The sequence below is a fragment of the Eschrichtius robustus genome, chromosome 19, assembly GCF_028021215.1.
Source record: "Eschrichtius robustus isolate mEscRob2 chromosome 19, mEscRob2.pri, whole genome shotgun sequence".
In the NCBI taxonomy this organism is placed as follows: Eukaryota; Metazoa; Chordata; class Mammalia; order Artiodactyla; family Eschrichtiidae; genus Eschrichtius; species Eschrichtius robustus.
In genome coordinates, this window is record NC_090842.1 from 54,894,296 (window position 1) to 54,919,633 (window position 25,338).

Here is a 25,338-nt window from a genome sequence, read left to right on the forward strand (position 1 = left end):
GCCTGCTTTATCTGCCCTTCCTCTACCCTATTTGCTGGGAGATATTGAGAATTTTAATACTCACCTTTGCCCCAAAGATGGAAACTACTTGTTCAGGAAGGCAGAGCTATCCCACCAGTCCTGGACTGCTCACCCTTAGACTCTTACATGAGGGAGAAATGTATGATATTTAGGTCACAGTATTTTGGGGTCTTTATTATATCAGCATAATCTACACCCTAACTTATACAACTCCAGTGTGCCATACAAATATTACCATTTTCTCTTCGTGCCATGATAAAGGTTGGGAAGCACCATGATCTGCACCATTTCTTCTTGGTCCCTTTTGCTAGCCCCTCCTCCTCAGTGTCATAAAGGGGGAAATCCTTTCTCTCCTATCCATCCAGGTATTTAGCTTATTCTGGCCCCAAGATATACATTGAATACCCCTAATTCTTGTTGAAAAGTTGAGCATATAATGGGTGTTGGCCAAAGGAAGCTATTGCCTTGCCTTGGGGGGCACCTGGGGTAAATAAAGGTTGGTGGGCCCTGGTGCTGGAAGCCCCCAGGATGCCCCCCTCCACCAACCCCCCAGGAGCCCAGCACCCATGAAAGACTACCTGCATTATGGGTTGCCCTGGCATAGTGTTTCCTCAAGGGTTTCCTTCCTATTTGGGAGACAAGTCTTTTTCTCCTGCTCTGCTTGGCCTGAGACAAACAACGATACCAGGAAAAACGAGCCTCTCAAAGTTTATCTTTCAACTCTGAGCTCGGTTATAATTCAATGAGCTACCAAAATTAACGTGAGCTGCTAGCTCCTTGGCTTGTTGGTCCCCCTGGACAAGCATCACCTGAGCGCTCCTCTCCTAGGAAGATCCTCCCACCTCTGGGGCTTGACCCTTTCCTTCCGGCCTCACCCCTACTCCCCCTCCCCGCACCTCCTCCACTCCGCCGAACGGAGCTTATTCCTTTCCACTTCTGACTTCGGTGCCTTCCTTCCCACCCCTCCCTGCAATGCCCCGTGTCTGTGCAAGGGCACCACTTGGGACCCCAGCCCTAGTTCTTCCAGCGGATCAGTGGACGGGTCGGGGCTTTCTTTGGCTCTGGGGCGTATCCGGGGCCGCCCCTCGCGCGCGTTACAGCTCTCCGAGCACCGGCGTCTCCCTCCTAAACTACAAGCCCCAGAGCCCTTCGCACCTGAGCGTTTCCAGCCGTCTCCCTCCCCCCCGCCCCAACTACATTTCCCAGGGGCCACTGCCCGATTCAGTCTGGTGACGTAGCGGCGTCGGTGGCTAGTGTTTCTCAGCGTGAGGCAGGTAAGTGCGTTTCCGTCCGGTTCTGGGGCGCTAAGCGGTGCGACCTGAAGCTCCAGAGGGGTCAGACTGTGCGGGCCGAGGAGGTGCTGTCTCTCGGTCTTTGTCCGGGCGAGAACGTGTACGTCCGGTTTGTCGGCGTGCGTTCGTCGGTGTGTCTACCAGGCTGCTCCTTCGAGTGTGTGTGTCAGTGTGTGTCTTTTTGTCTTGTGTTGCTACGAGGGTTGCATGTGTGAGGCCACAATAGCGTGTTTGTGGGGCCTACGCATGATCTGGTGTAGTGCGTTACCATGGGTCTGTGAGTAAGGGGAGATTGTTGCAGCCTGCGTGACTCTGACGCTGTGTCACCACGTTGGTGAGACTGTGTGACCCTGTGTGGCTGTGCCAGTGTGAGCGTGCGACAGCTTTTGTGTGGCTGCCGCCGGGGGTAATCCTTAGTGACCCAGTGATTCCTTGGTGTTCGTGAAGTTCGTGAAGCGTTTCCTTTCTCTCTGCCTCAGATATGGCTGCCTCTACCAAAGTAGATAGGGTGAGTGCCTGAGAATCTGGCTTCCTTGGAGGAAAGGCCTGAGCCTTGCCTTTCTGCATTCCTCTTCCCTGTAGTGCCTCGCCTAAAAGTGGGCTCAAGCGGAGATATCAGTACCAATTTGTGGAGCACGGTCATGGCTCTCCCGGGCCGTCATTGTCTAGGGTCTCTGATGCCTACAGCTGTGAATCCCTCTTGCTTCTTCCTCCTTTTCCCCAATAGCCTTAGAGAATCCCTGGGAAAATGACCTCTAGGAGGGAAGACGGGAATTTGAGTTTCAGTTTGAAGCCTCCAAGCACAGAGATTCTCCTGAGTTGCAGACTCGGTCTTGTAATGTGAATTCACAGATGTGGCCCCATATAGCCAAGAGAAGACGGCTGGAGTTAATGCTCCTCAAGGCCGCACTGTCTCTTACCTAAAGAGGGCTAGTTTTGGAGTCAGAGAAACCTATATTCTACTCTGGGCTCCATCACGTCCAAACCATGTCATTTTGGATGAGTTATGTTAACCTGGTTTCCATCATCTGTAAAATGGGGGGAAATACTTAACATTGCACTTTTGTTTTATGTTTTTTATTTTTTCCTTTTTTGAGAATCAAATGAGATAATATATACAAGTTCTTACCTAGTTGCTAGTATTATTGATATCATTATTGCTATTAGAATTATTAAGGTAATTTAAACACATCGTTTGAACATCTCAGGTGTGTACTTGCCCTGTTCAGGAGAGAAAGTTGTGAATTCCATCCCATTGAAACTAAGGCAAGTTCTGTGGCAGAATGCAGCCATTTTGTCAAGGATGCAGGCTGTACCTTGGTGTCTAAGGGACTCAACTCCAGCTTTGGAGGGTTTTTATGGGTTGAAGAATCTTCATGTGTTATCAAGGGCCAGAGAAGGAAGTGCGGTGAGTTTCAAGTTGTGTGTTTGGAAGCTGCAAGACAGGCCTGCAGCCTTCTATCTCCTTTTTCCTCCTCCAGACCTACAGGACTCTGTACTCCCCACCAGAAGAGCCTGAACGGAGAAGTTTGTACCAATTAAGCCTTAAAGCCATGGCCCAGATGAGTTGGTATCTTCCCTCTTTCTTCTAACACCATCTTGTTTATCATGACTTATGCACGACATTTTGTCTAAAGTTTGCTATCCTAACAGGTTTCTCTGAGCAATTGGTCCTCAGTTCCTTGCATCCCTAGAGATGAGAGGGCTGAAGATATGTTCTCAATTTACCCAATTCTTACTCTTATCATCCCTGCTCCCCCGACCCTCTCTTCATGTATTTATTCAGGAAACTAATTCCACCCATCCAGGGAACTTTGTGCTCCCCACAACCCTGATGATGCAGAAATACACATCTTGGAGAGAATTGAAAACCTTTGTAACTTATGTTGTCATGTGGAATATTTACCGGCCCATGAGGCACAGGCACTGCCAGAAAGACATAGGCCAGGGATGGAGCAAGACGTTAGAAGGACCCTTTTCAATCTGAAATGAACCCTTTCATTTCAAGATTGGGGGAAACTGGGGAAGGGCGGGTGTCCCAGGTTTTGAATAGGTCATTTTGGAAGGTGGTTGGTGCAGCAGCTGTTTACCAACAGATGAATCTGTAAAACTCTAAGACTGATACATTCTCTTTGCATTTTAACATTTCTGAATTGGGGATGCCTTTTTTACAACCAATGGCGTCTTCAGTTCGGTGAAATACAGTAACATTACCCACCTCATAAATAGTAGTTTTTAAGGCCAAAGAGGAGATAGTCCTGAGAGACCTGACAGGGACCACCTTCTTTAGGAGGACTTGAAAAGAAGGTTTGTGATTGAGGCCTTTAACACAGAGATGTGGGTCAACGGGGTAGGGGTTTGGGCAGGGAAATGATAAGAGATGAAGCACAGGGTTCATTGTTGTTCCTGAAGGGTCCAGTTTAAAGTTGATGCAGTTTGAGTAATGACCATGTATGTGGAACTCTGAGTCAGCTTTACCAGCTCTCTGTCATCAGGGTGTAGTGTGGCCCAATGGACTGTTACAAGTCACAAGTAAGGAGCTGATCTCCTTGACCTGAAATTTGGGGATTCCTTGGACGGGTTCCCAGAGGTCCTTGAACTCTAAGAAGTTGTATGTATGGAGTTGCATATTGGGGCCTAGGTGTATTTTTCTAGGGATCAGATTTTAAAAATTTGACTTAATTCCCAGAGGAATAACCCGTGTCCTAGCTCAGGCTGGTATAATAAAATACCATAAACTGGGTGGCTTACAAAAACATTTCTCAGTTCTGGAGGTTGGAAGTAACATCAGGGTGCTAGCTAGCATGGTTGAGTTCTGGTGAGAACCATCTTCCAGGTTACAGACTGGCAGCTTCTCCTTGTATTCTCATGTGGCCCAAAGAGGGCGCTCTGTTCCCTTCATCGCCTTCATCCCATTTATGAGGTCTCTATCCTGATGACCTAATAATCTCCCAAAGGTCCCACCTCCAAATACCATCATATTGAGGGTTAGATTTCAACATAAGAATTTTGGGAAGACATAAACATTCAGTCCATAACAACTCCCAAAGTGTCAAGAACCCCTGGACTAGAAGCCCAAGACTATAAGAACTGGCAAGGGTGTTTGCAATAATCTTGCCCTAAATCAGTGCCCTACAATGAATGCATTGCTGAGTAATTTATGGTTTGTGCATATCACAGAACTTTGTATAACCATAAATCATATTTAATTATTCAACAGTTAGTTACACTTGAATATAGACTGGGTATTAGACGATGTTAAGGACTTACTGTTAATTTTTTTAGGTGTGGTGCCATTATATTAGGTGTCATTCTTTAGAGATGTAACCTGAACTATTTAGAGCTGAAATGTCATCATATCTAATTTAAAGTAGTTAGCAAAATATACATAAATCAAGTATGGCACTCTGTAAACAATCATTAAGCATAGGTGATGAGTATATGCTTGTTTATTGCTCTCCTTTGTATATTTGAAAAATTTCATAATAAAAATGTTTTTAAAAAGCATAGGTAGATTTTTTTTTAAAAAGACTATTTTAGAGAAATTTGAGGTTCATAGGAAAATTAAGAGGAAGGTACAGAGGTTTGCCATATATGTCTTGCCCCGACACATGCATTGCCTCCCCCATTATAAACATCACCCACCAGGGTGGTACATTTGTTAGTTGATAAACCTACACTGACAATTATAATCACCCAAAGTCTATAGTTGACCTTAGGGTTCACTCTGTGTTGTACAGTACATTTATCCATCATTATAGTATCATACAGAGTATTTTCGCTACCCTAAAAATCCTCTATGATCCACCTATTCATCCCTTCCTCAACCCTTATCCCTGGAAACCACTGATCTTTTTACTGTCTCCATAGTTTTGCCTTTTCCAGAATATCATATAGTTGGAAGCATACAGATGTGGCTTTTTTTAGATTGGCTTCCTTCACTTCTGTGCATTTAAATTTTCCTCCATGTCTTTTCATGGCATGATAGCTCATTTCTTTTTAGCACTGAATAGTATTCCATTGTCTGAATGTACCACAGTTTATCTATTCACCTACTGAAGGACATCTTGGTTGCTTCCAAATTTTGGCAATTGTGAATAAAGTTGCTGTAAACATCCACTGAATGTACCACATTGTCTGGTACATTGTCTGAATGTACCACAGTTTATCTATTCACCTACTGAAGGACATTGTCTGAATGTACCACAGTTTATCTATTCACCTACGGAAGGACATCTTGGTTGCTTCCAGATTTTGGCAATTGTGAATAAAGTTGCTGTAAACATCCACGTGCACATTTTTTGTGTGGACATACATTTTCAACTCATTTGGGTAAATATCAAGGAGTGATTGCTGGGTCAGCGGTAAGAGCATGTGTAGTTTTGTAAGAGACTGCCAAACTGTCTTCCAAAGTGGCTGTTCCATTTTGCATTCCCACCAGCAATGTATGAGAGCTCCTGTTGTTCTTCATCCTTGCCAGCGTTTGGTATTGTCAGTGTTCTAGATTTTTAGCTATCCTCATAGGTGTGTAGTGGTTTCTCGTTGTTTTAATTTGCATTTCCCTGATGACATATGATATAGAGCATCTTTTCATATGCTTATTTACTATCTGTATATTTTTTGGTGAAGTGTCTGTTCAGATCTTTTGCCTATTTTTAAAATCAGGTTGTTTTCTTATTGTTGAGTTTGAAGAGTTCTTTGTATATTTTGGATAACTCCTTTATCAGATACATTTTTTGCAAATATTTTCTCCTAGTGTGCAGCTTGTCTTCTCATTCTTTTGACATAAATATTTTTCCTGTTTTTTGAAATAATCACTTATAGAAAATAAATAAATAGTATCATTAGGGAGAATATTAGATAATAGACACAGTGATGAACCAGAATACTCCAGAAATTAAATTTTATTTAAATAGTATTTATGGAGAAAAATATAAATATTTTTAAAGATCTTATAAAATAAATATATGTACTGTATTTATTTATTTTAATTTTTGTCTGTGTGGTCTTTCTCTAGTTGCAGCAGGCGGGGGCTACTCTTTGTTGCAGCGCGCGGGCTTCTCATTGTGGTGGCTTCTCTTGTTGCGGAGCACGGGCTCTAGGCACGCGGGCTTCAGTAGTTGCATTGCATGGGCTCAGTAGCTGTGGCTCACGGGCTCCAGAGCACAGGCTCAGTAGTTGTGGCACATGGGCTTAGTTGCCCCATGGCATGTGATATCTTCCCAGACCAGGGTTTGAACCCGTGTCCCCTGCACTGGCAGGCGGATTCCCAACCACTGCGCCACCAGGGAAGTCCCCTATAGGTCCTGTAAAACAGTGTTGCCCACCATCCAGTTCTACCAGGATTAAGTCATTGGCTAATGACTGGAAGGAATTCAGGACAAAAGACAGGATAAGGTTCCAGCCCTGCAGTCTTTGGGGAATCTTCTCTGGTCCCCAGACAGGCCATCAAAATGTTGACCTAAAACAGACTGCCAGATGTTTCTCCAGATGGGTTTATTTGGGATCAGCAGAGAATTGCAGTTTGGGTCTGCAACCATGTTGAGCCTTGTGCAAGACTGCCCCCCATGGCTAGGGAAGGAGAACACTTTTATAGAGGGGAAAAGGAAGTTGGGAGGGCTACAGTAGACAAAGCTAGGCAAGAAGAGTCTTTCTTCCTGTTGGGCTCTATCATTGCAGGGTGTGAGCGCTCCCCCTTCTGGTCTCCTGACTCGATTTAATTGAGGTTTCTGTCATTAATTTTTGACATGTTGAACCCATGAACACAAGCCCCACTGGCCACCAGAGCCAGGCTATCAAGGGATGTATTCTCTGGGCGACAGCCACAAAAGCTGGGGCACCTGATGTGTGCACCAGTTTTTTGTCGGAGATACCTGCGATCTGGGGTGGGGCAGGGGAAGAGCATGAAGATGGCAGCCACCAGCCTTGATATTAGCTGCAAGCCTCCCTGGTCTCTGGAAAGGATTGTATTTGGCCCCAGATGTGTGTTTAATTAGAAGCCTAGCCCTGAGGCCACAGCTATGAAGATAAGCTAATAGGCCTCTTTCACAGAAAGACTGGGCATTTCAGTCAGCTACCTCTCCATTGTGCCCCAGGTTGGGAGGAGCAGGGTGTAGCTTGTTATGAACATTTTCTCTGTTTGCTACAGTCCTATACAACCTGTGAATATAAGCCCTGCTGGCCACCAGAGCCAGGTAATCAAGGGGCATCCCCTGGGCAGCAGCCACAAAATCTGGGACTCCAGATGTGTGCACAAGCTCCTTTCTGGGAGATACCAGCAACATGGAGTGAGGCAGAGGGATAGTGCAAAGTTGGTACCTGCCAGCCTTTCTGATCTTTGGAGAGTATTTCAGTAGACCTCTAGTTGTGTGTTAAGTTAGAAGCCTGCCCCTCAGGCTGAAGCTTTAAGATAAGCAAATAGGCCTCTTTCACAGAAAGCCTGGGGGTGTGTTTCATGCTGCTACCTCTGTGCTGTTTCTTGTAAGAGCAGCCAGGTAAGAACTGTTTCTGTTACCGAACCAATCTTGGGTCTGCTTGCCTGCGTTCAGTGAAGCCAATCTGCTGACACTGGGTTGTGCTGAAGGAAAGTGCAGCATTTATTGCAGGGCGCCAAGCAAGGAGTCCAGGGCAGCTAGTGCTTAAAAGACCTGAACTCCCTGAGGGCTTTCAGGGAAAGGTTTATAAAGACAGGGTGAGGTTTCTTTAATATTGAGCTGAATGAGCTGTTTATATATTTTGGAGATTAATCCTTTGTCCGTTGATTCGTTTGCAAATATTTTCTCCCATTCTGAGGGTTGTCTTTTCGTCTTGTTTATGGTTTCCTTTGCTGTGCAAAAGCTTTGAAGTTTCATTAGGTCCCATTTGTTTATTTTTGTTTTTATTTCCATTACTCTAGGAGGTGGATCAAAAAAGATCTTGCTGTGATTTATGTCAAAGTGTGTTCTTCCTATGTTTTCCTCTAAGAGTTTTATAGTGTCCAGTCTTATATTTAGGTCTCTAATCCATTTTGAGTTTATTTTTGTGTATGGTGTTAGGGAGTATTCTAATTTCGTGCTTTTACATGTAGCTGTCCAGTTTTCCCAGCACCACTTATTGAAGAGACTGTCTTTTCTCCATTGTATATCTTTGCCTCCTTTGTCATAGATTAGTTGACCATAGGTGCGTGGGTTTATCTCTGGGCTTTCTATCTTGTTCCATTGATCTATGTTTCTGTTTTTGTGCCAGTACCATATTGTCTTGATTACTGTAGCTTTGTAGTATAGTCTGAAGTCAGGGAGTCTGATTCCTCCAGCTCCGTTTTTTTCCCTCAAGACTGCTTTGGCTATTCGGGGTCTTTTGTGTCTCCATACAAATTTTAAGATGATTTGTTCTAGTTCCGTAAAAAATGCCATTGGTAATTTGATAGGGATTGCACTGAATCTGTAGATTGCTTTGGGTAGTATAGTCATTTTCACAATGTTGATTCTTCCAATCCAAGAACATGGTATATCTCTCCATCTGTTGGTATCATCTTTAATGTCTTTCATCAGGGAGAAAGGGAGAAGCTCAGAGTTGTGAGTTTCCTCCCAATTGTAGGTTGCTGTGCCAAGGGTGGGGTTTATGGTGAGATTGCCTCTCAGCCTCTCCCTACCTGTTTGGTTTTTTAAATTTTATTTATTTATTTATGTATTTAACATCTTTAGTGGAGTATAATTGCTTTACAATGGTGTGTTAGTTTCTGCTTTATAACAAAGTGAATCAGCTATACATATACACATATCCCCATATCTCTTCCCTCTTGTGTCTCCCTCCCTCCCACCCTCCCTATCCCACCCCTCTATCTCCTACCTGTTTTGATGGGGGTTTTTTCCTTGTTTACCCAATACATGGGAGTTCCTCAACTAATTTTTGGATTTCTTTCAGAGGGAATTGTTCTGTATGTTGCTGTAGATTCATTGTGTCTGTGGGAGGAGGTGATGAGTTCAGGATTCTTCTATGTTGCCATCTCAAACTAGATCCTCATTCCGCCCTTTTCTTGAGGAATAATTTATGTCCAAATTCAGATAGCTCTATTGACCCATCTGTCCTGTGAAATCTTAGAAGTAAAACAGACTTCATTCTATCCTATTTTCTCTGTTCCCCTTTAGTCCCAGCTGGCACTTTTTCTGCTGCTATAATCCCATCTCTCTTCCTGGCTCCAGCTGAGATGGCTGATTAAACGCATTGGTAATCTCTTTATGGAGTGACTGTCCAGCCACACTCTTGGTGTTCTCTCCAGAGCACATTTTCTCATTTTTTGCAACGTGGATAGGCTGAGAATTTTCCAAATCTTCAAGATCTGGTTCGTTTTTGCTTAAAAGTTCCTTCAATTTATCTTCCTCTCCTCCCTCATTTTATAATAAACATTAAGAAGAAACCAGGCTGCACCTTCAACACTTTGCTTAGAAATCTCCTTAGCTAAATCCAAAGTTGTCACTAATTTCCACAAAACACTAGAACACAGTTCTGCCAAGTTCTTTGTCACTTTCTAACAAGGATCACTTTTCTTCCAGTTTCCAAGAGCATGTTCATAATTTCCATCTGTGAGCTCACCAGAATCACCTTTAACATCTGTATTTCTACGAACAGTCTCATTAATGCAATCTAGGCTTTTTTCTTTTCTAAATTTATTTATTTATTTATTTATTTTTGGCTGCTTTGGGTCTTCATTGCTGTGCGTGGGCTTTCTCTAGTTGTGGCGAGCAAGGGCTACCCTTCGTTGCCGTGCGCGGGCTTCTCATTGTCGTGGCTTCTCTTTGTTGCGGAGCATGGGCCCTAGGTGCGCGGGCTTCAGTAGTTGTGGCACATGGGCTCAGTTGTGGCTTGCGGGCTATAGAGCGCAGGCTCAGTAGTTGTGGTGCACGGGCTTAGTTGCTCCTCAGCATGTGGGATCTTCACACACCAGGGCTCAAACCCATGTCGCCTGCATTGGCAGGCGGATTCTTAACCTCTGCGCCATCAGGGAAGTCTGTAGGCTTTTTCATACATACACCTCAGAACTCTTTCAGCCTCTACCCATCACCTAGTTCCAAAGCCATAACCACTTTTTTTTTTTTTGGCATTTGTTACAGCAGCATTCCTACCTCATGGTGCCAAAATCTATCCACAACAGTCACTTTCCAGCTTAAATCTATTATTGTTTCCCTTTATCCAGTGGAAAATACCTGATTTCTGCATGAAATGCTTCATCATCTGGCCTCTGATTACCTAAAGTAATCTCTCTGGACTCCATATGATTTTCTTGCAGTCTGCATAATCCCCACTCATTCTGCCACTTCTGTGATACTACACATGAGGTTTCCTTTACCTAAAATTAAAATATCTGTTACTGTATTCCCAGTTTTTATGGGGTTTATTTAATCTGTCTATATTTATTCAGGGAAGGCTTCATGCCCTCCCCAGGGCTATGTCATGTACTTTCTTCTGCTCTCCCAAAGCCTTCTGTTGTCTTTAAAACATTTACCAGAGTGACTTTTTCCATTTAAAATAACTTCTTTGAAATTATACATGCTGTTTGTAACATATTAAAAAAAATACACAGATGTAACTTTTATTACAATTATTTTAATGTAATTTTTACATAACTCTCTTTTATCCCTATCTGTAATCTGTTCAAACTCACCGTGTCCTTAAGTTTGTCTCCTTGTGAAAAAATGAAAGACAAATGTTATTGGTTTTTGTTGCTTTTTTAAAATTTTTAATATTTTATTTATTTTTGGCTGTGTTGGGTCTAGTTGCAGTGAGCGGGGGCTACTCTTCGTTGTGGTGCACGGGCTTCTCATTGTGGTGGCTTCTCTTGTTGCACAGCATGGGCCGTAGGGTGCATGGGCTTCAGTAGTTGTGGCTCACGGGCTCTAGAGCGCAGGCTCAGTAGTTGTGGTGCAGGGGCTTAGTTGCTCCACGGCATGTGGGATCTTCCCGGACCAGGGATCAAACATGTGTCCCCTGCATCTGCAGGCGGATTCTTAACCACTGTGCCACCAGGGAAGTCCCATTTTTTGTTGCTTTTATTTTTAATTTACATAAGCAATATGGTGCAATAAACTTTTTAAAACTTTTTTCACTCAGCAAAACCATGTCTAGTTCTTTTGTTTGTACTGCTCCATAATATTCCACCTGATTTTATTTGGCCATTCCCTGAGTGAGCGATACTAGATTGCCTCTAATTCCTCCAACAAACTCCACCCTTCCAACATCATAACAAACAAGACTATGATTAAAATTCTTATACATATCTTACAGAAATGTGAAATTTTCTCTGGGATATATACCCCAGAGAATGAGATTGGTGTATCATAGGGTTCACTTATACTTAATTTGACCAAGAACTGCCAGGTCACTCTCCACTATGACTATATATTCCTGGTAGTATTGTATAAGAGTTCCTCTTTCACCACACCACTACCAACACTTGGCATTATCCAGCTTTCTAATTTTCACAGTCAGCTATGTATAAATTGGTATCTTGTCTAAATTTTGTTTACCTGACTATTGAAAAGTTTGAACATTGTTTCTTTGACTTGTTAAATATTTGGTTTTCCCAGTCTGTAAAATGACTTCATATCTTTTTCTTGGAGGTATCTACTTTTTTCTTTTTGATTTGTATAGTTTAGTAGCATATTCTAGTTGATAGTCTAGATGATAGTTACATGTTAGTGCTAGGTGTTGCAAATATCTTCTTTCAGCCTATCATTTTTTTTGTGGTAACTTTGGGGTCCTTTGCTTAATAAACATTAATTTTGGTATAGTGTAAGGCATCTTTGAAATTCTTTTTTACCTATAATTTGTGCTTCCTTGGATTTTGTTTTAAGGTCTCCCCAACTGAAGTCACAAATATATTCTACAGGATTTTTCTCCCATTTATCTTTCACAATTAGGTTTTTATTCCACCTAGAATCCTTATTTGTATAGGACTTACGGTCAGAACCCACTTATATTTTTCTCATGTAATAAGCTACTTTCCTAATATAATTTTCTAATAGTTTATCATTTCTTTACTACTAAAGAGTGTATATATATGTGTGTATTTCTCTATTTACTTCCATTGGTCTATGGGAAAGTTAACAACTAGAGGGAAGCGTCCACACAAAATTGCTCTCACTTCTGACACCAATTCCAAGTCTGAGGGGTTCCCAAAACTACCTTAAGTTGTCTTTTTTTTTTAATTCATTTTATTTTTAATTTCTTTAGTTTTGGCTGCATTGGGTCTTTGTTGCTGCATGCGGGCTTCCTCTGGTTGCAGTGAGTGGGGGCTACTCTTCATTGCGGTGCACATGCTTCTCATTGTGGTGGCTTCTCTTGTTGCGGAGCATGGGCTCTAGGTGCATGGGCTCAGTAGTTGTGACTCGCGGGCTCTAGAGCACAGGCTCAGTAGTTGTGGCGCACGGGCTCTGTGGCATGTGTGATCTTCCCACACCAGTGTTTGAAAACGTGTCCCCTGCATTGGCAGGCAGATTCTTAACCACTGCACCACCAGGGAAGTCCTTAAGTAGATTTTAGAATAAGATTATAAGGTAGCTCAAAAAATCCCACTGGGATTTTATTTGGAATCTCATTGAATTTATATATAAATTTGGAGAAATTTGATATTTTTGATATTTTTATTTTGCTAAGTCATCTGATCCAAGAACATGGAATATCTTTACATTTATTCAAAACTTCCCCTTTAAGAGTTTAAAGGTTTTTCCATAGTGGTCTTGTGTGTTCTGTGTTAATTCTTAAATATTCATTGCTAGTGTGGAGAAATTTTATTGTTTCTAATAAAATGATCTTGAATCTAGCAGACTAGCCAAACTCTCATAGTTGTCCAATAGTTTATATGTTCACTTGGTTGGATTTTCTAAGTAAATGAATCTTAACGTCCTCAAATATTGAGTTTTATTCCTTCCTTTTCAGTCCTCACACATCTTATTTTTGTCATCTTAGATCATTGTTTAGGAATTCCAGTAATATGTTAAACAATGCAAGTGGTACCAGTCATTCTTTTCCTGTAACCTATGTTTAAAAGGATTGACTAGTTTCTTCATTATGAACTACATTTTGCCATGGGATTTTGCTGTGTATGTTACATATAATTAAGAAAGGTCCCATTTAGTCCTACTTTATTGGAGGTTTTTTTCACCCCAATGACTAGTCCTTGAATTCAATCAAATTACGTTTCTGTACCATTCGCATTCCAAGGAACATCACTGAGGGAGCACCTTTTTCTCTTATCCTGAGGAGGCAGGGTCTTTATTCCTTTTCACTTCTGAGTTCCTTGTATCTCTGTCTTTAATGCAGGGCTTTTCCTCCTACTGATACAAGTGGGATACTCCCAAATCCCTGCCCTTCCCTTGCAGGAGATGGGAGACCTATCCTTGACAGCTCTTCTCTGTCATTTGCTTGTTCTGGAAACTTGACTCTTTTGTAATCAATGGGATATTTATGGTGGATTAAAAATGGGCCACAAATCGTTCAACGTTTTCGCATTGTGGGGAGATACCTGATTCCTCACTTCTTGAATCTAGGATGATCTTAGTGGTTAGCTTGACCAATTGAATATGGCAGAAGTAATGCCTGTGGCTTCTAAGGCTAGGTCATAAGAAGCTGGTGCTTCTGCCTAGTTATCTTGGAATACTCACTCTTGGGATGCTCCATATTGGAACCCAGCCACCATACTGTGAGAAGTTGAAGCCACACAGAGGCCGTATATAGATGTTCCTGGCAACTGCCTCAGGTGAGCTCCTAGTCAACAGCCAGTGAGCCAAAGTGGATGTCCCAAATTAGATGAAAGACATGAAACTACACCTCCAAGAAGCTTAATGGACTCCAAGCAAGGTAAACTCAGATCCCCACTGAGATGCAGTATACTAAAATTCTCAAAAAACAAAGAGAAAAGTCTTGAAAGCAGCCAAGATAGAGACTTGTCACAAACAAGGGATCCTTAGTAAGATTAGCAGCTGATTTCTCATCAGAAACCATGGGGGTCAGAAGGCAGTGGGATGAAACATTTAAAATGCTGGGGTGGGTGGAACAAAAAACAACCAACACTGTCAACCAGGGATTCTATATTGGCAAACCACTCCTTCAAAAATGAAGGAAAAATTAACATATTTCCAGATAAACAAATGCTAAGAGAGCTCATGTCTACTAGACCTGCACTGCAAGAAATGCTAAAGGGAGTTCTTAAGGCTGAAACAAAATGACATGAGACAGTAACTCAAAGCAATACAAAGAAATAATGATCATTGACAAAGGTAATATATAGATGTATACATTAAAGCTATCACCATTGTTTTTCAGGTTTGTAACTCTCTTTTTGTTTCCTATATGACTAAAAAGACAAATGCATACAACAATAATTATAAGTCTATGTCAGTGGGCACATGATGTATAAAGATGTAATTTGTGAAATTACAACATAAAAGTTTGGGATGGAGCTGGATAGCAGCAGAGTTAATGTGTCGTTAAACTAAGTTGGTATTAATTCACACTAGATTGGTATAAATTTAGGGCATTAACTATTAATTCCCAAATTGCAACCAATAAATTACCTTAAAAACATACTGAAAAAGAAAGGGGGAATAAGAATTACATTGGAAAAGGCATTATTAGAAGAACTGAACAAAAATCATATAAGACATGTAGAAAACACATAGCAAAACAGAAGAACTATGTTATCAGTAATCACTTTAAATATAGATAAACTTACAAATTAAAAAACAAAGGAAGCAGTATGGATTTTTTGATAACTTGATGCAACTGTATGCTGCTCACAAGTGATTCATTTTATACCCAAGTCACAAATAGGCTCAAAGATAAATGATGGGAAAAGATATTCTAAGCAAATGAATAGCAACCAAAAGAGATCTGGAAGGAGGGTCAAGATGGCAAAGTAGTAGGATGTGGAGCTCACTTCCTCCCACAAACACATCAAGAATACATCTACGTGTGGAACAGTTGTCACAGAAAACTAACTGGAAACAGGCAAAAGATATCCTATACAACCAAAGCGGCAAGAAAGATCAACATGTAACTGGGTAGGATGGGGAAAAAAAGGCATCAGGTCAGGACTGGCACCCTGGGAGGGATTTGTAAGGAAGAGAAGAAGGTCCACACGGGTAGACCCTTGCCCTGGAAAGGGAGCATATTATATTGACTTGCAATCTGGGCATCCCAGTCCTAGGGTCCTGAACAGAGGAGACAAGTCACCTTGCCTACTGGGAAATCTACTGAGACAGACAGGAGGATTGAAGAAGGAGTGTGTGTGTTCTGGCTCACTAACAATCCATGCAGAGAGAGACTTGCAGTAGTGGGTGCTGCCTTGCCACGCTTCCCAATCTGAAGGGGCGAATACCTTGGACCTGCTCACTCCTCACCACGGCCTGGCATGAGGTCAGGGCAAAGATTCAGTCTAACTATGCAGAGATAGATCAGGGTGCCTAGGACGTGATCCAGGCAGAACTATGGAGACCATTGTCATTGCATGCACAGGGGAGCAGCAGGGCTAGCTGGGCAGACATTGCAATGTGCAGACCAGGTGGTGCCACAGGAGTGGCTAAGCACTGAATCCTGGGCAGAAAGGCCCTGGGTGAGGACTCAATCTAGCTATAAAGAAGCAGCCAGAAGGGCCTGGGGCGTGATCCAGGGGGAGCTACGGAACCCATTATCGGTGTGTAGAAGGAAGTGGCAGCTCTAGTGGCAGAGCCTATTGTAAGCATGCACATGGCGGCAGCAGGTCCAACTGCATCAGACACTGTCAGCACACTCACTGGGCATTGCCACAAGAATGCACAGCAGCTAAGTGCTGAAACTGAGGCAGACTGGCCCTGGGCGAGAGTACCCAGCAATTCATTTCCCAGTGAGGGTGCCCCGGCTCTGCTGACTACACACTGCACCTAGTGCCAGATCTGGGGCAGACAGATCCTGGGAGAAGTCTGCTGCAGAGTCAGACCAGATCCCAGGCAGCAACACAGCCACCTCAATTCCTGCAGCCACAACACCCTGACACCCAGCCCCAGTTTACTGCACGCCACAGCCTTGCACTACATCTGGGATGAACAAAACAGGAAGAGACACGACCATGGGCTGCTTGTGAGCAGATGCCTACTCAGGCAGTGCATGCATAGGTTCTCTGTGACCACACAGGCCTCACCTGGTTTAGCAATCACTTCCTTTGGGGCAGGACATGAGCTCAAGGGCAATGGAACCTGATTGAACTTGACCTCGGGGCTTCTACCGTAACAACTGGAGAGCAGACCCAGCCCTGGAGAGGGTGATGACAGCCACAGGGTAAAGAGGAAGCCCCTCCTCACATCCAGAACAGGCTCTAGGCACCACAATGCAAATCACACCCCCTATCAAGGGGATAATGGCCACCACACTCTGAGGAAACACATGGCTGGCATCCATGCCAAAAACAGCCCTCACACCAAAAATATTGGACACACAGCCTACACAGGGATGCTCTCACATAAAAACAGCTCTTCAAGAGCACAGTGGATAACTGTTTCTTCTAAATTCATAGAACAGAGAAAGTTAAGTGAAGTGAAAGAGCAGAGGGATTAATCCTAGTTAAAAGAATAAGAGAAATCCCCTGAAAAAACAAATAATGGAACAGACCTTAACAGTCTGCTAGACCCTGAGTTCAAAATGGAGGTAATAAAAATGCTAAAGGAATTAAGAAAGATTACCAATAAAAATTCAAATCACTGTAATAAGGAACTAAAAACTATAAAGATGAATCAATCAAAAATAGACATTCAATTGCTGAGATAAAAAACAATCTAGAAGCAATGAATAGCAGACTAAATGACACAGAAGAACGAATAAGTGATCTGGAAGATAGAATAATGGAAATCACCCAATCCAGAACAGCAGACAGAAAAATACATTTTAAAAAATTAAAGTAACATACAGGATTTATGGGATAATATAAAACCTGCCAACCTATGCATAATAGGGGTTCCAGAAAGAGAAGGGAGAGAAAAGGGAATTGAAAATGTATTTGAAGAAATTATGGCTAAAAACTTCCCAAACCTAAAGAAGGAAACAGATATCCAGGTACAGGAAGCACAGAGGGTCCCAAACAAGATAACCCAAACAGACCAACACCAAGACATACAATTAAAATTCCAAAAGTTAAAGAGAGGATTCTAAAGGCAGCAAGAGAAAAACAGTTACAAGGGAACCCCCATAGGCAATCAGCTGATTTCTCTGTAGAAATTTTGCAGGTCAGAAAGGCCTTCCATGATATATTCAAAGTTCTGAAAGAAAAAACCCCACAATCTAGGATACTCTACCCAGCAAGATTATCATTTAGAATAGAAGGAGAGAGAAAGAATTTCTTAGACAAGCAAAAACTAAAAGAATTCAGCAATACTAAACCTACCCTGTAAGACATATTGAAGGGTCTTCTCTAAATAGACTAAAAGCAAGAATATATAGGAAAGGGAAAATCACAATAAGAAAGGCAAATATATAAAAGGATTGAAGACCACTTAAATGAGCCAGTAGATTTTAAAAGTCAGAAAATTTTGTAAAAGCAATTATAACTACAAGTAACAGCAAAAGGATAAACATAAATATGTAAAATAGGACATTAAAATCACAAAATGTGGGGGAGGGGAGTTTAAAATGTAGATATTTTAGAACGTGAACTTGTATGACTATCAATTTAACACAAGTAGATATAGCTATGGGCCAACATACTTGAGCGCCACAGTTACCACAAATCAAAAACATACAGTAGGGACTTCCCTGGTGGCACAGTGGTTAAGAATCTGCCTGCCAGTGAAGGGGACACAGGTCGATCCCTGATCCGGGAGTATCCCACATGCCATGGAGCAACTAAGCCCATACGCCACAACTACTGAGCCTGCACTCTAGAGCCCACAAACCACAACTACTGAGCCCACGTGCCTAGAGCCTGTACGCCACAAAAAGATAAGCCACCGCAATGAGAAGCCTGTGCACCACAATGAAGAGTAGCCCCTGCTCACCACAACTAGAGAAAGCCCGTGTGCAGCAATGAAGACCCAACGCAGCCATATATTAATTAATTAATTAATTTTAAAAGTTCATTATTATTGTCTATCATCCATCCATCTATTCACTCACTCACCATCCCTCTATCCATCCATGTATCCATCCATCCTCCCTCCCTCCCTTAAAAAAAAATCAATAAGGCAACAGAGGTCCTAAATGATATAATAGACCAGTTGGACTTAACAGATATCTGTAGGACATTCCATCCAAAAACAGCAGAATACATGTTCTTTTCAAGTGCACTTGGAACATTCTCTAGGATAGACCACATACTAGGTCACAAAATAAGCCTCAACAAATTTAAGAGGATAGAAATTATTTCAAGCACCTTTTCTGACCACAACAGTATGAAACTAGAAATCAACCACAGAAAGAAAAACAGGAAAATAATGAACTGATGGAGACTAAACAACATGCTACTAAAAAAACTAATGGGTCAACAACGAAATCAAAATACCTTCAGAGAAATGAAAATGAAAATACAACCTTACACAATTTATGGGATATAGCAAAAGCAGTTATAAGAAGGAAGTTCATAGAGATACAGGCCTTCCTCAAGAAACAAAAAAGTCTCAAACAACCTACCTACCACTAAAAGAATTAGAAGAGTCAACAAAACCCAAAGTCAGTAGAAGGAAGGAAATAATAAAAATTAGAGAGGAAATAAATAAAATGGAGATCAACAAAAATAGAAAAGATCAATAAAACCAGGAGCTGTTTTTTTTTTTAAAGATAAAATTAACAAACCTCTAGGCAGGCTCACCAAGAACAAAATAGAGAGGACATCAATAAACAAAATAGGAAATGAAAGAGGAGAAATAAATGATATCATAGGAATACAAAAAACCATAAGAGAATACTATGAACAGTCATATGCCAACAAATTGGGCATGATAGAAGAAATGGACAAGTTTCTAGAAACATAGAGCCTGCCAAAACCGAGTCAAGAAGAAACAGATAATTTGAATAGACTGATGACTAGAAGTGAAATAATATCTAGAATTTAAAAAAAAAAACCCAAAAACAAAACAAAACCAACCTCCCTCTAAACAAAGGTCCAGGGCCAGATGGCTTCACTGAGGAATTCTACCAAACATACAAAGAAGAACTTATACCTATCCTTCTCAAACTCTTCCAAAAGACTGAAGAGGAGGGAACACTCCCAAATTCATTTTATGAAGCCACCATCACCCTGATACTAAAACCAGACAAAGACACTACAAAAAAGAAAATTACAGGCCAATATCTTTAATACAGATGCAGAAATACTCAACAAAACATTAGCAAACCAAATCTAACAATACATAAGAAGGATCATACACCATGATCAAGTTGGATCATTCTAGGATGGTTCAACATACGCAAATCAATCAATGTTATACACCACATTAACAAAAGGAAAGACATAAACCACATGATCATCTTAATAGATGCAGAAAATGCATTTGACAAAATTCAATGTACATTCATGATAAAAATAATATCTCTCACCAACGTGGGTATAGAGTGAAAATACTTCAACATGATGAAAAACCATTTATGACAAACCCACAAGCAACATAATACTCAACAGTAAAAAGTGAAAGCCTTCCTGCTAAATTCAGGAACAAGACAAAGATGCCCACTCTCCCCACTTCTATTCAACATAGTATTCGAACTCATAGCCACAGCAATCAGACAAGAAAAAGAAATAAAAGATATGCAAATTGGAAGAGAAGAGGTAAAATTGTCACTATTTGCAGATGACATGATACTCTGTATACAGAACCCTAAAGACTCCACACCAAAACTATTATAACTAATAAATGAATTTAGCAAGGTAGCAGGATACAAGATTAATATACAGAAATTTGTTGCATTTCTTTACACTAACAGTGAAATATCAGAGTATGTAAAAAAAAAAATCCCGTTTAAAATGGCATCAAAAAGAAATACCTAGGAATAAACAACCAAGCAGGTTAGAGACCTATATGCTGAAAACTATAAAACTAAAGGAAAACTGAAAATGATTCAAAGAAATGGAAAGATACCCCATGCTCTTGGATTGGAAGCATTAATATTGTTAAAATGGTCATACTGGGCCTTCCCTGGTGGCACAGTGGTTAAGAATCCACCTGCCAATGCAGGGGACACGGGTTCGAGCCCTGGTTCGGGAAGATCCCACATGCCACGGAGCAACTAAGCCTGTGTGCCACAACTACTGAGCCTGCACACCTAGAGCCCGTGCTCCGCAACAAGAGAAGCCACCGCGTTGAGAAGCCCGTGCACCGCAATGAAGAGTAGCCCTCACTCTCCGCAACTAGAGAAAGCCCGTGCCCAGTAACAAAGACCCAACTCAGCCAAAAATTGTTGGGAACCAGCTGCAAGCTGACACAGTTCTTGCAGCTTAAAGCATGGCAAAGTCCTGCTTAATCCTTGACAGGACCTGAAAGAGTTATTAGAGAAGATATGAGTCTTGGCCCGTGAGGTTGCTTGCAGTTTCTATAAGTATAGTTTGTCCTTGGCATGCTTCGATAGTCACAGTCTGTTCTCACGCATGTTTATATCCTGGTTCACAGAATGTTTTGTACTATAACTTCAACACTAAGGAAATACTGTCTGATGATTCAGTTTGGTGATTTTAACAAAAACATGTATTGTCTACTGCAATATATAAAAAGAGGTTTGACGAGAAATGAAGTGTGTGTGTTTATACACCACCCTCCTGACCCTGTCTCTTCTTAATCCCCTCACCTGCTCTCAGGACTTGTTCCTCAGTCTTACAGCGACTGACAAGTGGCACCCGAACAGGGACCTGAGTACGTGGGCTGTTGAGAGGGACCCCGGAAATATTTCACGCACAGACATATACAGGGTAAGTTGGATTGTACTGGGGGATATTTTAGATGTAGCCTTTCTTTCTGTTTTGTTCTCATCAGGAGTAAAAATGGGGCAAACTGGATCTAAGGAAGGACAACTTTTCGTTCAGCTACTATATGTTATCCACTCGGGGCGTTAAGGTTACGCATAAACAGCTTGATCATTTTCTTCATTTGGTGCAGGAAATTTGTCCATGGTTCCCAGAGGGAGGAACTGTTAATATTCAAACATGGGAAAAAATAGGTCAACAATTGAAAACTTTCTATTCCCTTCATGGACCTTCTAAGGTTCCTGTGGATACTTTTTCATTTTGGAATTTGATAAGAGATTGTCTTGATCCAACTCATGAGATTCAGAAATTATTCAAAGCAGCGTCTTTACGCCGCTTCCCTTCTGCTCCTCAGTTACAAAATTTGCCTGAGGAACCTGTTTCTCCTACTGCGCCTCCCTTGTTGGCGACCATGCCATCTTCAGAGTTCCTGGAGGATGATGATGAACTATCCCCAGAGGATGAGACTGAATTGGAGGAAGAGGCTGCACGATATCACAATCCTGATTTTGATGATGGCATTTTTGCAGCTCTTAAGAATGTGCCTGCTGAATCTGAAAACTTTCCTGTATTAGATAAAACTTCATTTACTGCTTTAGCCCAAGCTTTAACTTGGGTAAAATATTTTCATGATGTTACTCAAGATGCTTCCCTAGCCCCTATTGCGCATTCTTCTGGCTCTTCCTTGCCAGCGAAAGCTCCTGATGAGTCCCCTTCAGTAAATCAGGGGTCTATTTCTGTTTCTTCTACTTCCTCTCTGCCTGTGAGTCTTTCTTCTCCACTCCAAACTGCTTTATTTCAAGCTTCTAAGCAGGGGGAAGATATATCTTCTTTGGGGTTTGAAAACAAAGAAGGGGGAATATACCACAACCCTGCACAATTTATTGCGACGTTCTTTATATACTTTAAATTTTTTGAACGTAGATAAGCAAGGACAGACAGCTGCAGAAAGATTTTGGCATCCTCGTGCCTTGCCTTTTGCTGAAGTCCGTTGGCGGGATCCTCTGACTAATCAATGGAATGGTCCAGATCCTGTACTAATATGGGGACGAGGGCATGTTTGTGTGTTTCCTAGGGACCCTAAGGATCCTCGTTGGATACCTGAGCGCCTCGTGAGAGTCTATGGATCCGGACCAGATGGTGAATTCCCTCCCCTGCAATATGGATCCGGACCGGATGGTGAACTGTCTCCCCCACCATATGAAGAGAACGCGGCTCAACGACACTCCCAATCCTCCCGAGAAACCAGCTCTCCAAGCCCGTCAGTGTCGTCTCTCCTGCGCCACGTGGATGGCCAACCCTCCAACATGGGGCCAATTGAAATGACTGACCCAGAAGGTGGAGGAGATGTTGATGCAGCAGCAAGTGACTAAGTCCCCACAAACGTTGTTTGTGGCTATGTTGGCTATTATCTCTTGTTAGGTAGTTTTGGGTAATACTGATGCTTATTGGGCATATGTCCCTGATCCTCCATTACTTCGCCCTGTAGAATGAAATGATCCCTCAATTCCTGTTTATGTTAACGATACTTCCCTTTTTGGCTATCCAAGCAGTGATTTTATTACCCCTCTCACTGTAACTCGTTTTTCATATACTGCCTTTTCTTTGCGTGCCCCTATCTGTTTTTCCATTCCTGCGTTTTGGTATAACCAACACGAACGATACCGGCATGGATGTCTTTCGGTAGGACCCAGGCCTTCTTATACATATCAGTTCCAGTATCGGGATGAAACGTGGTCTCGCAGGAATGGATTTTGAATATTATGAGGCTCTCCACTCCTTATTTTAAGGCTACAGAGAATCCTCCTAAGGACTTGCCTCCCTGCACTCAACAATATTGTCCCCTTTTTCTAACCCCTCAGAACCTTTATGGTCATATCCTCCGTGGCATCGATGCCAATATTCTACACCAGTGTGGCATTGAATTAATTCCTCATACTACTGAAGCTGTTTTGGACTGGTCTTTTCCTCAACCTTTTGCTGAACTTCTTATTAATAAGATTGAATCTCCAGGGGGATGGGTGGAGGGTGTCCTCTCCACCAATTTAGGAAATGTACAAAATAATATTTGGAAGTTGATGGCTGCTGTGGGGCCTGTTGTCCTTTCACATCAACAACATCCTGTTAGGAACTTAACCGCTTTTGTTATGGCTTGTGTTCCATCACCCTATGCTATTCTTACTGGTTCTGTCTACGTTTTTCAAAAAGAAGGGTTTTATGGCATACGTTGTGATAATTGTAATTTGACAAATTGTATAACCACGGGGGAATCAAATCGGGGATTTCTTCTTGTTCATCAGCCTCCCTTTGTTATGCTCCCTGTAAATGTTACAGGTCCTTGGTATTCTAATTCAGGTTTGCAGGTCATGCATGAACTTTCCCTTCTTTTACAACAGCCTAAGCGATTTTTGGGGCTACTTATAGTTGGAATTACAGTGATCGTTGCAGTCATTGCTTCTGTAGCTGCTTCCGCTACTGTGCTGACTCAAAGTATTCACACTGCCACATTTGTGAATAATTTAGCTGCTAATGTCTCTAATGCTTTGGGAACTCAAGAAACTATTGATAGAAAATTAGAAAGTCATGTTAATGCATTGGAAGTTGTTCTTATTCTTGGAGACCAATTAGCTGCTCTAAAAACTGCCTTTTCTATGCATTGTCATGCAGAATTTTCTGCAGTCTGTGTAACCTCTAAGCCATGTAACGATTCGCAGTGGCCTTGGCCTCAGATTAAGAATCATTTATTGGGAATTTGATCTCATTCCAATCTATCCCTTGATATTACTCGCTTACATGAGGATATCACAAATATCCAGCATGCAGCTCCCCTAGATGTAAATCCAGTGGAAATTGCTCGAGACATATTTACCCAGATTACACGTACTTTTGCCCTGAGTTCTCTTATTAACCTCCTTTATCCTATAATTAATTGTTATTAGTATTTTAATATTATTGTGTATTTGTTGTTTTCCAGTCCTCCTGCGAACTGGCTTACGAGCAATTGCAGAACTCCGAGCTGGACTCTACCACCTCACATTAAAAAATAAGGAAAGGGGACATGTCGGACACCAGCTGCAAGCTGACACAGCTCTTGCAGCTTAAAGCATGGCAAAGTCCTGCTTAATCCTTGACAGGACCTGAAAGAGTTATTAGAGAAGATGAGTCTTGGCCCATGAGGTTGCTTGCGGTTTCTATAAGTATAGTTTGTCCTTGGCATGCTTCGGTAGTCACAGTCTGTTCTCAAGCATGTTTATATCCTGGTTCGCAGAATGTTTTGTGCTATAATTTCAACACTAAGGAAATACTGTCTGATGATTCAGTTTGGCGATTTTAACAATAACATGTATTGTCTACTGCAATATATAAAAAGAGGTTTGACGAGAAATGAAGTGTGTGTGTTTATACACCACCCTCCTGACCCTGTCTCTTCTTAATCCCCTCACCTGCTCTCAGGACTTGTTCCTCAGTCTTACAGCGACTGGCAAAAAATAAATGAAGGGAGGGAGGGAGGGAGGGAGGAAGGAATTTATAAAAAAAAAAAAAAAATGGCCATACTACCCAAAGCAATCTACAGATTTAGTGTGATTCCTATCAAAACACCCATGATGTTTTTCACAGAACTAGAACAAATAATCCTAAAATTTATATGGAGTCACAAAAGACCCAGAATTGCCAAAGCCATCCTGAGGAAAAAGATCAAAGGTGGTGGCATAACCTGTCCAGACCTCAGACAGAACTACAAAGCTACAGTAATCAAAACAGCATGTTATTGACATAAAAACACATATAGATCAATGTAAAAGAACAGAGAACCCGGAGTAAACCCAGACACCTACAGTCAATGAATCTACAAGAAAGGAGGCAAGAATACACAATGAAAAGACAATCTCTTCAATAAGTGGTGTTGGGATAGTTGGACAGCTACATGCAAATCAATGAAATTAAAACACCATATATAAAAGTTAACTAAAAATTGTTTAAAGACCTAAATTTAAGACATGACACCATAAAACTCCCAGAAGAGAACACAGTCAAAGAGCATTCTTGGACATAAACCACAGCAATTTTTTCTTA

General features: G+C 41.7%; 1 long non-coding RNA gene across 1 annotated transcript; it reads left to right on the forward strand.

Moving 5' to 3' along the window:
• The first annotated feature begins 1,228 nt into the window (after positions 1 to 1,228).
• On the forward strand, positions 1,229 to 24,631 carry LOC137753447 (uncharacterized). The gene is made up of 3 exons (XR_011071481.1): positions 1,229 to 1,295; positions 21,100 to 21,210; positions 22,340 to 24,631. It is a non-coding gene; the product is annotated as an uncharacterized lncRNA (long non-coding RNA).
• Positions 24,632 to 25,338: the final 707 nt, after the last annotated feature.